The sequence below is a fragment of the Phodopus roborovskii genome, unplaced genomic scaffold (genome assembly GCF_943737965.1).
Source record: "Phodopus roborovskii unplaced genomic scaffold, PHOROB, whole genome shotgun sequence".
NCBI classification, from domain to species: Eukaryota; Metazoa; Chordata; class Mammalia; order Rodentia; family Cricetidae; genus Phodopus; species Phodopus roborovskii.
Window position 1 is genome coordinate 149,094 of NW_026125976.1, and position 14,898 is coordinate 163,991.

Here is a 14,898-nt window from a genome sequence, read left to right on the forward strand (position 1 = left end):
GAGAGTCTGGAGAAAGCAGTATGCCGCCGGCTCCCCGGTAAGAGAAATACATAGATCAGCAGAAATGGGTTAATAATTAAGGCAGAGCTAGCCGATAAGAAACTAGTAACTGGCCAACAGGATAATATCAAATACAGAGTCTCTGTGTATTATTTGGGGCTGGCGCGGCAGCAGGACCAGACCGGGCGGCGGGTAGAAAACCATACATGTTACAGAACTCTTCAAACTTAGAAGCTTCTCTAAGGCAAAGGACACAGTGGACAAGACCAAATGGCAGCACACAGACTGGGAAAAGATTTTCACCAATCCTATATCCAACAAAGGGATGATCTCCAAAATATACAAGGAACTCAAGAAACTAGTCAACAAAACACCAAATAACCCTATTGAAAAATGGGGTACAGAACTGAAGAAATAATTCTCAATAGAGGAAATCAAAAAGGCTGAAAGACACATAATAAGGTGCTCAACATCCTTAGCTATCAGGGAAATGCAAATCAAAACAACTATGAGATACAATCTTACTCCTGCCAGAATGGCTAAAATTAGAAACACCAATGATGACTCATGTTGGAGAGTATGTGGAGAAATGGGAACACTCCTCCACTGCTGGTGGGAGTGCAAACTCGTACAGCCATTTTGGAGATCAGTATGGCGGTTCCTCAGGAATATGGGAATTAGTTTACCACAGGACCTGGCAATCCCCCTCTTTGGCATATACCCAAAGGAACCACATCCATGCAACAAAGACATCTGTTCAAATATGTTCATAGCAGCACTATTTGTAATAGCAAGAAACTGGAAGCTACCTAGATGCCCTTCAATTAAAGAATGGATAATGTAGATGTGGCACATCTACACAATGGAATACTACTCTGCAGAAAAAAATAATGGTATCTTGAAATTCGCAGGCAAGTGGATGGTACTTGAAGAAACCATCCTGAATGAGGTAACCCAGTCACAAAAAGAGGAACATAGTATGTACTCATTCATATATGGATTTTAGACCTAGATCCAAGGAACTAGGATACAAGGTGTATTCTAAGAGATTCATATGAAGTCTCTCACAGAACCAGGAAGGGACAAGTCCCCCAGAGCATATGGAAGTGGGGGGGGCAGCAAATGGAGAGAGAAGTAGGAGAAAATGAGGGAGAGGAAAGGAAAACACTTGCGACCAGGAATATTGAGACCAGTTAGGAATAGAAGACATGAGAGAGAGAGAGAGAGAGAGAGAGAGATAAAGAGAGAGAGAGAATAAAAGAGGGAACCAATATTGGTTTGAAGAGAAAATTGAACACAAAGAAAGGCTAGAGAACTACAAGACTGCCACCAACTAACAATTTGAGTTTCCCTGGAAAGGCTACCATAAATGCCCTTCCCAGGTAGTGAGATCAACAACTAACTTATTGATGGAGCCCTCATCTAATGCCTGTTGGAAACAGGAACAAACACCCATACATAAACACTGAGTCGAACTAGAACCCAGATGAAGATGGAGAGGACAAGGCCAGGCTGCAGAAACACATAGAGACAGCTTACCTAAGCAAGGAGGAGCTAAGGGGCCCTTGGACTGATAGCTGGGTAGCCAGCATGGGACTGACTCAGGCCGCCCTGAATATGAGTCTCAGCCAGAAGTACTGAGCAGTCTAAGGGACCTGAGACAGTGGAGCCAGAATGTATCCATGGTACACAAAAGACCTTGCGAACACATCCCCCATGGAGGGATACTGCCTTATCGTGGAGACAGGAGAGAAGCCCTAGTCCCTACTTCACATGACCTGTCAGATCTACATGACCCCTACTGGAAGGCATTCCCCTACATATGGAATTGGGGTGGGGATGGGAGGGGAGTGTGGGTAGGGTACATGTGAGAGGGCAGAGAAGGTAAAAGGGAGAGAGGGAGGGAGGGAAGTAGGGGGGAAGGGAGAGGGAACTGGGATTGACATGTAAAATAATATAATAAAAAAATTCTCTGACTCAAAAATTTACGTTCAAGGACAATTTACTGGGGAAATGGATTTTAATTTGTTTGTCCAGAGAAAATGAAAAGCTGTTGATTCCTTCCAGGCTAATGTGGTTTGATAACGCCAGACCTCCTGAAACAGAGTTTCAAGTGATCCTACATTGAAAACAGCTGAACAAAGTAGCCTTGCAGACTACAGCCAAGATTTCTGCATCTTCTTAGAATCCCCCATGACAGCGCCTCTTACCAGCAGGAAGTAGTTTGGAAAGAACGATGCCCAAATTCCCAAATATTGTCTATAAATGTTTTCATTTAAATGGACTTGGTTATAATAAATAAATAAGTTAATTAATTAAAAGAACTCAAGAACTATTCAACAAAACACCAAATAACACAATTAAAAAATGAGGTATAGAACTGAAGAAAGAATTCTCAATAGAGGAAATCTAAAAGGCTGAAAGATACTTAAGAAAGTGCTCAACCCCCTTACTTTCAGGGAAATGCAAATCAAAACAACTTTGAGTATGATCTTACTCCTACTAGAATGGCTAAAATTAGAAATACCAATGAAAACTGTGGAGTGGAACACTCCTCTACTGCTGGTGTGAGTGTAAGCTCGTATAGCCATTTTGGAGATCAGTATGGTGGTTCCTCAGGAAAATGGGAATAAGATTACCACAGGACCTGGCAATCCCTCTCTTAGGCATATACTCAAATGATCCATATCCATGCAACAAAGACATGTGCTCAAGTATGTCCATAGCAGCATTATTTGTAATAGCAAGAACCTGGAAGCAACCAAGATGTCCCTCAACTTAGTAATGGATAAAGAAGATGTGCCACATCTACACAAAGAAATACTACTCTGCAGAAAAAAAAATAATGGAATCTTGAAATTCGCAGGCAAGTAGAAGGCACTTGAAGAAACTATCCTGAATGAGGTATCCCAGTCACAAAAAGTGTTACATGGTATGTACTCGCTCAACACCCTATAATTTACACCACCAGAGGAACTAGGATACAAGGTGTGTTCTAAGATATTCATATAAATTCCCTCACAAAAGGGGGAAGGCTCATGTCCTCCAGAGCACATGGGAAGTCAGGGGGGGCAGTGAATGGAGAGAGAAGTAGAAGACAGAGAAGGGGAGGAGAGGAAATAATGTGCAACTAAGAAGATTGAGTCATGGGAGGAATAGAAGACAGGGGAGATAGAGAGAGATAAAGAGAGAGAGAGATAGAATGAACACAAAAACGGAACCATTATTGGTTTGAAAAGAAAACTGAACCTAAAGAAAGGTTTAGAGATCTACAAGACTGCTGCCAACTAACAATTTGAGCAAATGTGTAAAGACTGCTGTAAATGCTCTCCCCGAATAGTGAGATCAACAACTAACTTATCCACCATCATGGAACCCTCATCTATTACCTATTGGAAACAGAAGCAAACACCCATAACTAAAATACTAAACACTGAGTCAAACTAGAATTCAGATGCAGAGGGAGAGGAGGAGACCAGGTTGCAGAAACACATAGAGACACCTGACCTGAACAAGAAGGAGCTAACGAGAGCCCAGACTGATTGCTGGGAATCCAGCATGGGACTGACCCAGGAGCCCGTGAATATTGGACTCAGTCAGAAGACTGAGTAGTCTAAGGGGCCTCAAACAGTGGAACCAGGATGTATTCCTGGTGCACAAATGGACCTTTTGGACACATCCTCCATGGAGGAATACTGCCTTAACTTAGAGACAGGAGTGAAGTCCTAGTCCCTACTTCAAATGATTTCATAGATTTACATGACCCCACCTGGATGGCATTGCCCTACATGTAGAATGGGTGTGGAAGAATGGGATGGGAGGGTGGTTAGTGTGCATGTGAGGGGGCAGAGAGGGTAAATGTGAGTGAGGGAGGGAGAAGGAACTGGGATCAACATGGAAAATAAAAAAATAAAAATAAATAAATTTTTAACTTAAAAAAAGAAATGATTGCTGTAACTCACACACACGCAAAAAAACATCAAAGTAAAATACAAATCAAAGATACCTTCTTACATTGTCAGAATGGCTAAGATAAAAAAAAAAAAAAACAGTGATACCAGCTTATGCTAGAGAAGATGTGGAGTAAGATGTATAATCTTCCCTTGCTGAAGGATTGTAAAGCTGTACAACTGATATGGAAATCAGCATGGCCATTTGTCAGGAAAATAGGAGTCAATTTACCTCAACATCCTTCAGTACCACTGTTGTGCATATACGCAAAAGAGGCACAAAATCACTGCAAGGCTATTTGGACCACTCTCTTCATAGCAGTACCATTCATAATAACCAGAACTTGGAAACAACCCAGTTGCCCCTCAACAGAAGAATGGAGAAAAAAAATGTGGTACATTTATACAATAGCGTACTACTCAGCACTAAGAATCAATGACATCTTTAAATTTGCAGGCAAATGGATGGAACTAGAAAAAGCCATTCTGAGTGAGGTAACCCATATCCAGAAAGACAACTATAGTATGTACTCACAAGTAAATACCAGAATAAAACAATGATAACCAGGCTATAATCTCTAAGCCCACAGAAGCCAGATTCCTCTTCTTGAAAGAGAAGGAAGCAGATGCAAAGAAATATAACTAACCATTGCACAGACTTCCAAGAGTACAATCAAAATAAGGAAGGAGAAAGAATATGTGTGAACAAAGGAGTTAGGATCATAATAGGGAAACACACAGAATCAGATTACCTGAGCTAGTAAAAGATCACTGACACTACAAGTCAAATTTGGAAACTGTCATAGGACTGAATGAAGAACCCTGAATGTAGACAACAGTATTGTGGCTTGGGAAGTATATGAAGCCACTAGCAGTGGGGTTAAGATCTAAGTTAAACGCATAAACTGACTTTGAGGAGCCCCTTCTTATGGAGAGACATCTTGCTCAGCCTAGAAATGGCGAGGTCACAATGCTCCTGCCTCAACAGGGTGATGAAACAGACTTAGTTGACATCTTAGAGAAGGCACTACCCTCTGTGAGAAGTCGATGGGAGGTGGGATGGAAGAAGGAGGGGAGAGTTGAGAAGAGTGTGAGTATTGATATACAAAAATAAATAATTTAAAAAAGAAGAAATCTAGATAAGCTTTATTAGATAGTATCACATTGGATTGAAATAATTAGAACTGTGGAGAGAGGCTTAATTTTTTTGTTTGTTTGCTTGTTTTTTTTTTTTTTTTTTTTTTTTAGGGAACTTACCCCTGAGTTACCGCATTAATGCATTAAAAAGGCCTTCTTAAGACAGTACTAAGTCTGAGTACCAACCCAAGAAATAAATTCATACAGTTGAGTACAAGTAGTGAGTAATTCTTCCTTTTACTATGAAAAACTTCAAGAATCCTAAATACATACATCAACTAATAATCTATAAGTAACTTGGTATTGAGTCTCTCATTATTACTCAGTGGTAGATGGAAACCAACATTTCAAAGATGATGGCAGACAAAATAAAATACTCTGCAACATGATAAAATATTGAAATTAATCAGCCTCCCACTAATAATAACAAAAGTTTAGATGAGAACAAATATCATGCGTTTCACAAATTTTTGGATATGTTTTTGTACACTGTGCAGTGTTTTCAAAGACTGTGAGTCATGAACTATTACCTTGAATCTGAAAGCATAGAATGTCTTAATGTTGCATACTTTTTTCACGACTCTATTTTTATTTTCTTATTCTCTAAATTAGATGGTCTGTCCTACAAATCTCCAGTAATATAGATTGATTAAAGTTGTTCATTGAAAGTTTCAAACACAGACTTATATGCATAAACACACAGACATGCACGCAGAAAAAGTCTCTCTCAGTCTTCCTTTCTTTCTCTCTTTTTCTCCTTCTCTCTCTCTCTCTCTCTCTCTCTCTCTCTCTCTCTCACACACACACACACACAATTATTATTAGGTTTACTCTTATCTCACACTTCTGATGTCATTATGCCAAGATCATGAAAACTACCCAACCAAGAGGCCCCTTTAGAGATCTACAATTTTTTTCAATTAAAAATTTTCATCGTCTATTTGTGTATTTATCATATGCGTGTGACTATATTATCTTTGGAAAACTGTGAGACTTTGTGTTGTTAACGAGGGGTACACTAATGAAGACAATGACTATCCTTACAGAAATATTATTCAATGGTCCGTAGTTCAGAATGGAAGGGTAAAATCACAAAAGTGATGAACTAGTCAAGAATTCTCAATGTATGTGACAAAGTCTAGTACATGCTCAGTGTAGGCAACTGAGTAAGATGTGAATTAAGATGAGAAATTATTAGGAGGACTTTACAAAAGAAAAAAAAAAACGTACAGTTAAAGAAACAATAAAGAGAGTGAAGATGAAGCCCAGAGAATGAGAGGAAAATTTTGCCAGCTCTATAGCTGACAGGATTAATATTCATAATATATGAAGGACTCAAAATACATAGTCAAAAATAAATCCTCCATTCAAAATGGTCCTGTTTCCTGAAGAGAATATGTTTTAAAATGAAAGAAAGACAAAACCTGTTCAGAAACATCTCATAAACATGTCTGTCTGCACTAGTCATTTGGGAAATGCAAGACAAAGTACTCACTGCTTAGTCTACTTCTTACCCCAAGCAGAGGAAGAAAGATCTGAAAGACAACGTGTAGGAAAGAGGTAGGGGATGAAGTGAAAAGGCTATTTCCATTCACTTTTATTTAGTTTGCTAAAGTGTAAAACCCTGCAAGCCAGTGTGGATACTTCTCAATCAGCTAACAGTAAACCTACCACAAGAAACAAGAAACAACTATATCACTGCTTGTCACATGCCCCAAAGAATTGATTTTCTAGTCCAAGAACACTTTCTAGATAATGTTTACTGTTGCTCCATTCATAATAGCTACAGATTCCACCTTAATACTCTTCAATTGAGGAATGTCTAATGAAAACGTGTTAAACATTTACTAAGGAATATGATTCAGGTATGAAAAACATGTAATCTTGAACTTTTCAGGTAAATGAAATGAAGCAAGCAAGATCATATTGCGTGAGGTAACACAGAACAAGACAACCAAATCATCACGTTTTCTTTCTCATCTGGAATTCCTAGCTGCCAATCTACAGATGTGAATGGATATTACTGAGGAAACAAAGACATCAGGAAAGTGCAGGGAGACCTGAGGAGTGGGAAGTTAATGCATGATAAACATTGTATAAAGATGAAAAAAATCATAGGGCTGAGTTTCCAAATGTGGAAGAAAGAGATAATTTAATACAATGGGGGAACAGGTGTGGGGGAGTGAAATAAGAACAAAGACATTAAACAAAACCTCAAGGGATGATATTTAAATTAAAGTTCTATCTTGTAGTTATATTTTATGTTTACCTAAAATCTTACACAATGCATATGAACGTAGGCAGATGCATATGCATATGCATATGCATGTGAGTAGGCATTAATAGGAATGAAGTTCAGACACTTGCTCTGCTAAAATACCCACAAGAACTAACATTTAGGTAGTAACACGAATGACAAAAATCTTTGGAATGATATGTTAGGTGTCAATGTGAATGCCAAAACTCTATGAATTCTCAATTCCGAGACTGGCTCCCTCTCAGATGTTGAGGGTGAGACCCTCTGGCTGCAGTTACTGCATGTGTAGGACACAGAGCCCAGATAATTCTAAGTGTATCTGTGATTCTAAGTTTCTGTACTATGATTTCACTTCTCTCGTTCTGATACTATTTAGGAAGCCAAGAAAGGGAAATAAACAGTCCTAATGAGATGAAACAACTATGAAAATGGCAATTATCGGCATGGCAAAATTTAAATTAAAAGGGACAAGAAGGTACACTCAAGTGTTGGGGACAACCAACTCTTTTCTGATAGGGCTCAAGCTATACTCAACAGGAGGGAAATAATTCCTGGTACTGGAAACCTTCTCAGGTGCCTAGGGTTAGTGTGTTCATGGATTTTAGAAAAGCATCTACTACAGCAAGTTTGGTAGACCAGCACAGTTCCTTCCTATATTCTACATCTTACATCTTCATGAAGTAAAATCTTCTCTTTATATCAAATGGAAACTATCACAGAAATCTGTGCCTGGACAGAAGGCAGAGAATAACAGATCATGAGTGTCAGGTTCTATTGCATAAATCTACATCTCAGCTTCAGTGTCTACAGTTCAAGGAACATCTCTGAAGAGGTTATGGAAAAATTTTAAAGCCAGAATGTCAGGTTGGGAAAACGTTCTCTCCTATAAATGATCGAAATAACAAGTGGTAAAACGACAATATCAATGAATATGTTATCATGTAAGGGGAACAATATGTAGAATATCAGCTTTAGACTATGACCATAGAAACCAATGAATGCAGTGATAAGGTGAATTAGCACTTCCCGTGGAAGATTGGTACTGGGACTGATTGTTAAATGCAGAATAGTAAGCCAACACTGTATATAATCAACCACAATGTGGTGCTCATCAAGTTGTGCATGTGGGTACATCTGTACACACATATATAATTACTAATAATCAATGTAAAGTATATAAAGTTGATTTGATGGTTACATATAAGGTATTTGGTGGAGGCTAGGATTGAGGGACTGGAGGGAGGAAAGGATCTGAAGTTATGTAATTAATGACAACTGAGAACAATAAAAATTATGACAACAACACATGATAGGTAAAGAGCACAGTGAAATATTTGACATTTGAGTTGGTATTTTCTTTCTAATATAACAAAGCACTTAACTTCATACCCTTCAAGTCACAACAATATATAACTTAACTATGTTTCATTTTAATCATCTCAATATTAACTTGTATTTCCCTCTTTGTTGCAGACTATTTAATTTTTCATTAATCGTCGTGAAGATTATTTAAGATATTTCATAACATACATAGTTTCAATTGAGTGAATCCCAACAGCCTCCTTAATCAAAGCTTTGGCTCATGATTGCAGTGACTACCAAATTGATCTTCTGTAAACAAAAATACAAAGACAAGAAGAAACATCAGAAAGTATGGAGAAGAACATAGCTTTCAGTGTTGGATATATGAAGCTAAGAACAAAACATGCAAAATATGGGATAAAAAGCTTCCTGTATATAAAGTTGTAATAACCATGAAAGGTATAGCCTGGAGTTTTCTCCGTGTAGTCAAACATTACGATAATGTCAGTCATCAGAGTGAGAGAAGACTTTCATAATAAAAAAGGTCCTTAGATAAGGGTTTCATGAGCAAGTATACTGGGTGCGTTTATTTTTTCTCTGTGACCATGGGATTCATAGTTACTACTCTATGTTGAATCCTGAATATATGATCAAAATAGGTTCTTAAAGATTGTCACTCATAAAATCAATACAAAATAAACAGAAGGGAATGTGAAAGAAATGAAAACAATAGATTTCATACTTTTCTAAAGAAGCAGATAGATTATATTTATAATAGACATAAATTTATAATTGTGATATCTTTAATTTTAAGGTATTATATTATAATAACTTCTTTTACTCCCTACCTTCCCTCCTGAACCATCCTACAGCCTCCTCCTTTTGCTGTTCTTAGTTAGGACATCTGTTTTAATCGTTACATTCAAAATTGTGAAAATTTGATGAACTAGTGTGATTGTTTTGTGAGCATAGATAGAACCGAGGGAATTAGAATGAATGAATTTGTTTAGTGTTTTATATAGCCTTTCAGAAAAACAAACCCTTAGTGAAACTTGTACATGTGCTTGCTCTCAAGCAGTGACACAGGGAATTTACTGGCATGTTAAAGCCAGAGAGAAGATTACGATGAAGGAAGAAGTACGTATTTAAAAACTGCCCTGATTTGACCTGAACATGAAGAGATGAGGCAAATTGCCTAGGACTGAAGAGGAAGTGAAAGCCGGAGGGAAATGTTGAGGTTGGGGACTCTAAGGTTATTAGTCACTCAACTGACAGTTAAGTATATTTACTTGTCAGACTCTCATGGTTGATTCACTTTGTACTTTGAACTTTAGTGATTTTAAGAAGAGTTCTTCTCTCTTTTTTAACACAACGGGGTCAAAATATAGATATTAATTTGGAAACTTAGAAAAACACTGTATAGTGAAAATGTGAAGGAGATAGTTGTGAATGGATATCTAGGAGGGTCTTGATAATCCCAAAAGAAAAATAGTATTAATCCTCAACATATTTGGGTGGGTGGAATGAATAACAGCAATTAAAAATTTCAGTTGTTTTCTCCACTACTGACACTATGTCCAGTTGAAACATGGATTTAAGTATTTAAGAAAGGAAGCTGAATAAACTTCAGATGAACTGATGATGTTAAAGCTTAAGAACTTGGACATTCCACATAAGAATTTATTTAGAGAAAACATGTATGAATGACAGTTTTCTTTTAGGATTTACAGAGAGGTGGGGAGGAAACCCTTATTAACCTTTAGTTATGTGTGAGTGTGAGACATAGTGGTGAAATAGTAAACAGAGAATGCTTATGCTTGTACTGCAGCAATGAGAGTGGGAATGTCCAAGGCATCTTCCTGTTATAGAGAAGAGGACAGAGGATTGGAGGAGATAATGATAAAATAAATCTCTTCTGATTTCACACAAACCTGAAGGGATGTTGAAAAATGAATTTGATGATACAGCAATCCTATGCCAAAGGCAGTGCTTGATATGGGTTGTGAAGTAACATGTCATTCAACCGAAAAGGGAAGAGTATTGATTTTCTGTATCATCATGGTGGCTTCATTCTGGTGATGTTTATAACATAGCGTGTCTTAGATAAAAAGCACATCTCTCCCATTATGTAGAAGGTTCCGAATATGGTTATTAACTTTGCAATAGTAAAAACAAGCTGTTTTCTTAAAACAGTCAAGACCACATTCCTGGCAGGTATTCTTTCCAGTAGGATTTTGATAAATTAACATTCAAGTAAAAAAAGTCACTCCTTAAAACATATTTGTTGTTTAGGGAAAAAATGAATAGGTGCAATCAGAAACTCCTTAGCTGTCTTCCACAGTACATAGAGCTACATCCAGGTAAACATGAGGTCCCTATATTTAAGGGGCAAGACTAGAAAAGATTTAGGAGAACTGATCACCCGTAGCTTTAAAATCTTGGATATGTTAGGTGAAAAATGTTTTAGGAAAATGAACATTGAATTTTTGCATTGGCTTATGAAGTAGAGGAGAAAGGTAGAAGGACAGTGATGAACTTCCTTTTTTTAACACTTGGACATTTGGGCCTTTTAGATATGCAGAAGAAATAGTTGATAGAGAGTGTATATTCTGAGAAGACATTTCAAAACATTGATTTATAACAACACATATATTCAGAATGTACCACAGAATCGCTAATATCATTAATAAAAAATGACAAGTGTTGATATAAATGTGCAATGATCTGCAGAGTGGACTATAGAAAATAACAAAATGGAGCAATCATGTTCAAGTCAATTTGTTCCTTCTGAAAATATAAAACACAACTTCTATTGGAAACCATAACAAATGTGTTACAATGTATCTGTGCCCAAGGACTAAGTATTGGAAAAAGGGTAGAGAAATAAATCATTCAGGTCAGCACCTCTTTTCATATTGATCCAGGATATTATGCCAAGAAACACAGCAGTTGAGTTCATGCACAAGAGAAGTCAGTGAAGCATCCACGGGCTTTGAAAAGGTCGACAAACAAAGAAGTATATCATCAGTCTCTAATTGGATTATAAATTGGATTGTCTACTTGTTCTTACTGACTGGTAACAGAAAACAAAAGAATGTGAAGAAATAATGATAACTAGTGTCCCTTCCTATGTTATTTTTCTACATTCTAGAGTTTTGAGAACAAACATATTCCATGAATGTCACTAAACAGAAGATTGGATCTTGGGACAGGGTAGAAGGATTTCATGGAAGAAAGACTATATGGGGCTTAGGGGTCCAGGTCTATGACCTGAATGTACAGAATGTCTCATTACATCATGTTTCATTCTGTACTTCACAAGAACTTCTTTTTCAAAAAATTGGTTTGTCATGTATATCTCAGGTAGTATGCTTTAAAATTTTGTTTGATGTCCAAATATATAAAATATTCTGATTATGCTTTCTGATTTATCTCAATCTTGTCAATTCCTCCCCATCTACCCAACAAGTGCCTGTCACTGTATAATTTATTTTACTTTTATTTGTGACACTATGAGTTTAATCAGAGCTATTGTTATGCCCTGATTGGGCTCTAATGGCCTGATAAGTAAAGAATAAGGCTGTCTAAAGTTCTTCCTTACCCTAACCTGTGAGTGGTCCCTAGTCCAGAAATGAATATTGCAATTCCATGAGCTATGTCCCCTTCTATCAATTCCAGCAGAAAGGAAATTGCTAATTTTTACCCAGTATAAGCAGACATGCAAGATGTGATATCCACAATACCTCTCACACACAGCAACCTGAAAGCACAGATACAAACACACACACACACACATACACATTCAAACACAAAAACACACACACAGAGAGAGAGAGAGAGAGAGATAGAGAGAGAGAGAGAGAAAGAGAGAGAGAGAGGGAGAGTGACTGAAAGTTTGAACAATGGGCCCAGAGGCATGTTTAATTTTTATTTTATTTTATTTTATTTATTTTGAATCACAGACATGTATAGTAATTCTGGAAAACATTGTGGAAAATAGTTATTTTGTAATGTATTTTATTTTTTTATTCATGTTCCATAATAAACAGTGCTCTTCCTCCCTCTACTCCTTACCACTTGCCTCCCAATTCACCAAAATCCATTCCTCAGATAGGTTGAGGCCTCATGCTGTGTCAATAAAGCCTGGCACATTTAGTTTAGGCAGGAACAACCACCCCAACCATTTCTTCCCCAGCTCAAGGTTGAATAAACCATCCCACCATATGGAATGGGTTTCAAAAAATACAGAGAATTCACTAGGGATATATCATGGTCCCTGTGCCAGGAGGCACACCAGCAGACCAGTCTTCAAAACTGTTACCCATATGCAGTTCAGTCTGACCCAGATCTTGATCTAGATCCATGAGCTCCTGTAATTACTCAAATTCAGGTTAACAGTCTCTGTGGGTATCCCTCATCATGATTTTTACTCCCCTGGCTCATGTAATCACTCCTCCCCCTCTCTGACTGGATTCCCTTAGCTGAGCCTGATGTTTACATCTGCTTCAACCAGTTACAGGATGAAGGTTCTATGATAATGGTTGGGGTAGTCACTGATCTGAATACAAGGAAGGAAGGGTTGGAGTAGAACAGCAGAGAAAGGGAAATCTCCATATAGCAAGACATTAGAGTTCTAGCGAGAAATCTGATGCTAGGGAAATTTCCAAGAAGCCACACAATGACGCCAGCTAAGACCCCTAGCATTTGTGGAGAGGGTGCATAAACTGGGATTCTTAGTTTTCTAAAACTAAATGTGTGCATTGTGACTCAGTTATACAGCTCTTTGGAATATGCCTATATGACTTGATATTTTATTTCACAGACACTTTAATTCATGTTCAATGCTACTCCATTCACAGCGGGTAGAAAATGGTAACAACCAATATGTTGTACATCTGTCTAATAGATAAGGAAACAGTGGTATGTATATACACACAATGTAATAATATTTCAAGGCAAAGAAAAAATGTAATCATGACATTTGCAGGTAAATGGCAGGCATGTTAAAATATCCTACTAAGTGCAATAATGAGGCCCTCAGATGACAAATATGGCTTTTTATATCTCTTGTTATTTCTAACACCAAATCTGCAGACAAAAGTTTAGGACTCAATTGAGACCTTGAAACTCACATGCATGTATCAAGATTTAGTGAAAATCAGTCCAAACAATTGAAAGAAATGTAGGGGTGAGCACATTGAAAGGTTGAGAAGGGGAAAAGGAAAGTGGAAAAATGATGAAAATATATTGTAATTCCAAAAATAAAAAAAAATAGAGATAATAATAGGGTGTAATTGAAAGATAATACTATGAAGGCCAACTAATGCCTTTAATGGTGTAGTTAGAAAACTATGGGTTGTCAACCCTAATTGCCAAAGTCCAAATTGCAGTTTATTCCATGTGTTAGAGAGGAAGTCACAGAGGATAAACAGTACTCCAGACTCCTGATATTATTCTTGGTTGTCTCTAAAAATACATGACAGGAACCTATGGCTCAGCACAGACCAGGCCTTGGTTTTGATGTGTGTAGAAGTGAATTGGCTGGGGGGGGGCTCCCCAATTTAGGAACACAAAGCAATATTTTCAGCTTGAGCTTAAATGTAGAGTCCCTTCTCAAAATTGAACAGTTTTTCTGAAAATTATAACTTTTGTAAATTTTTACACTTGTTTTGGATCCTTTTAATTAATGCTACCTGCATCTGTCACAAGTGATTGTAGCATTTTTCCTACTATATGTACAGTTAAACTTTTGGGAACTCTGGTAGACCATGAAAAAAAACTTAAAAGTGGCAAAAGACATATCAATATCTTTATTGAAATCCCTGTAAAGTTTTAACACCTCATCCCCTAAGAATGTGGTTACTCTGGTTAATATTGCCTCAGACACAGTATTAAGTTCTTTTAACAGCACAGTGTTATGTTTAGATTTGGAAAGTATTTTAAAATGTTCATCTTATTGCTTAATATTTCATATAGGACATATGCATATGCACTGTGACCTTAACCCACCAATATAGTTCTGGAGACAAAAAAAAAAAAACATTATGTAAATGATCTAACAACGTAGCCCTTTCTTTATGACAGGAAAGTTCAATTTTACCCCCAACAACCTGACCTTAAGGCTGATCACATTAGTTTAATGATATGAGGACAAGCATCATTCAGCAGAGCCAAAGAGGAAATATGAGACAGATGTAGCTTAGTGTGTAGCATAACCATTGGTTGATTCCATGGAACTCCCTATGACAAGCT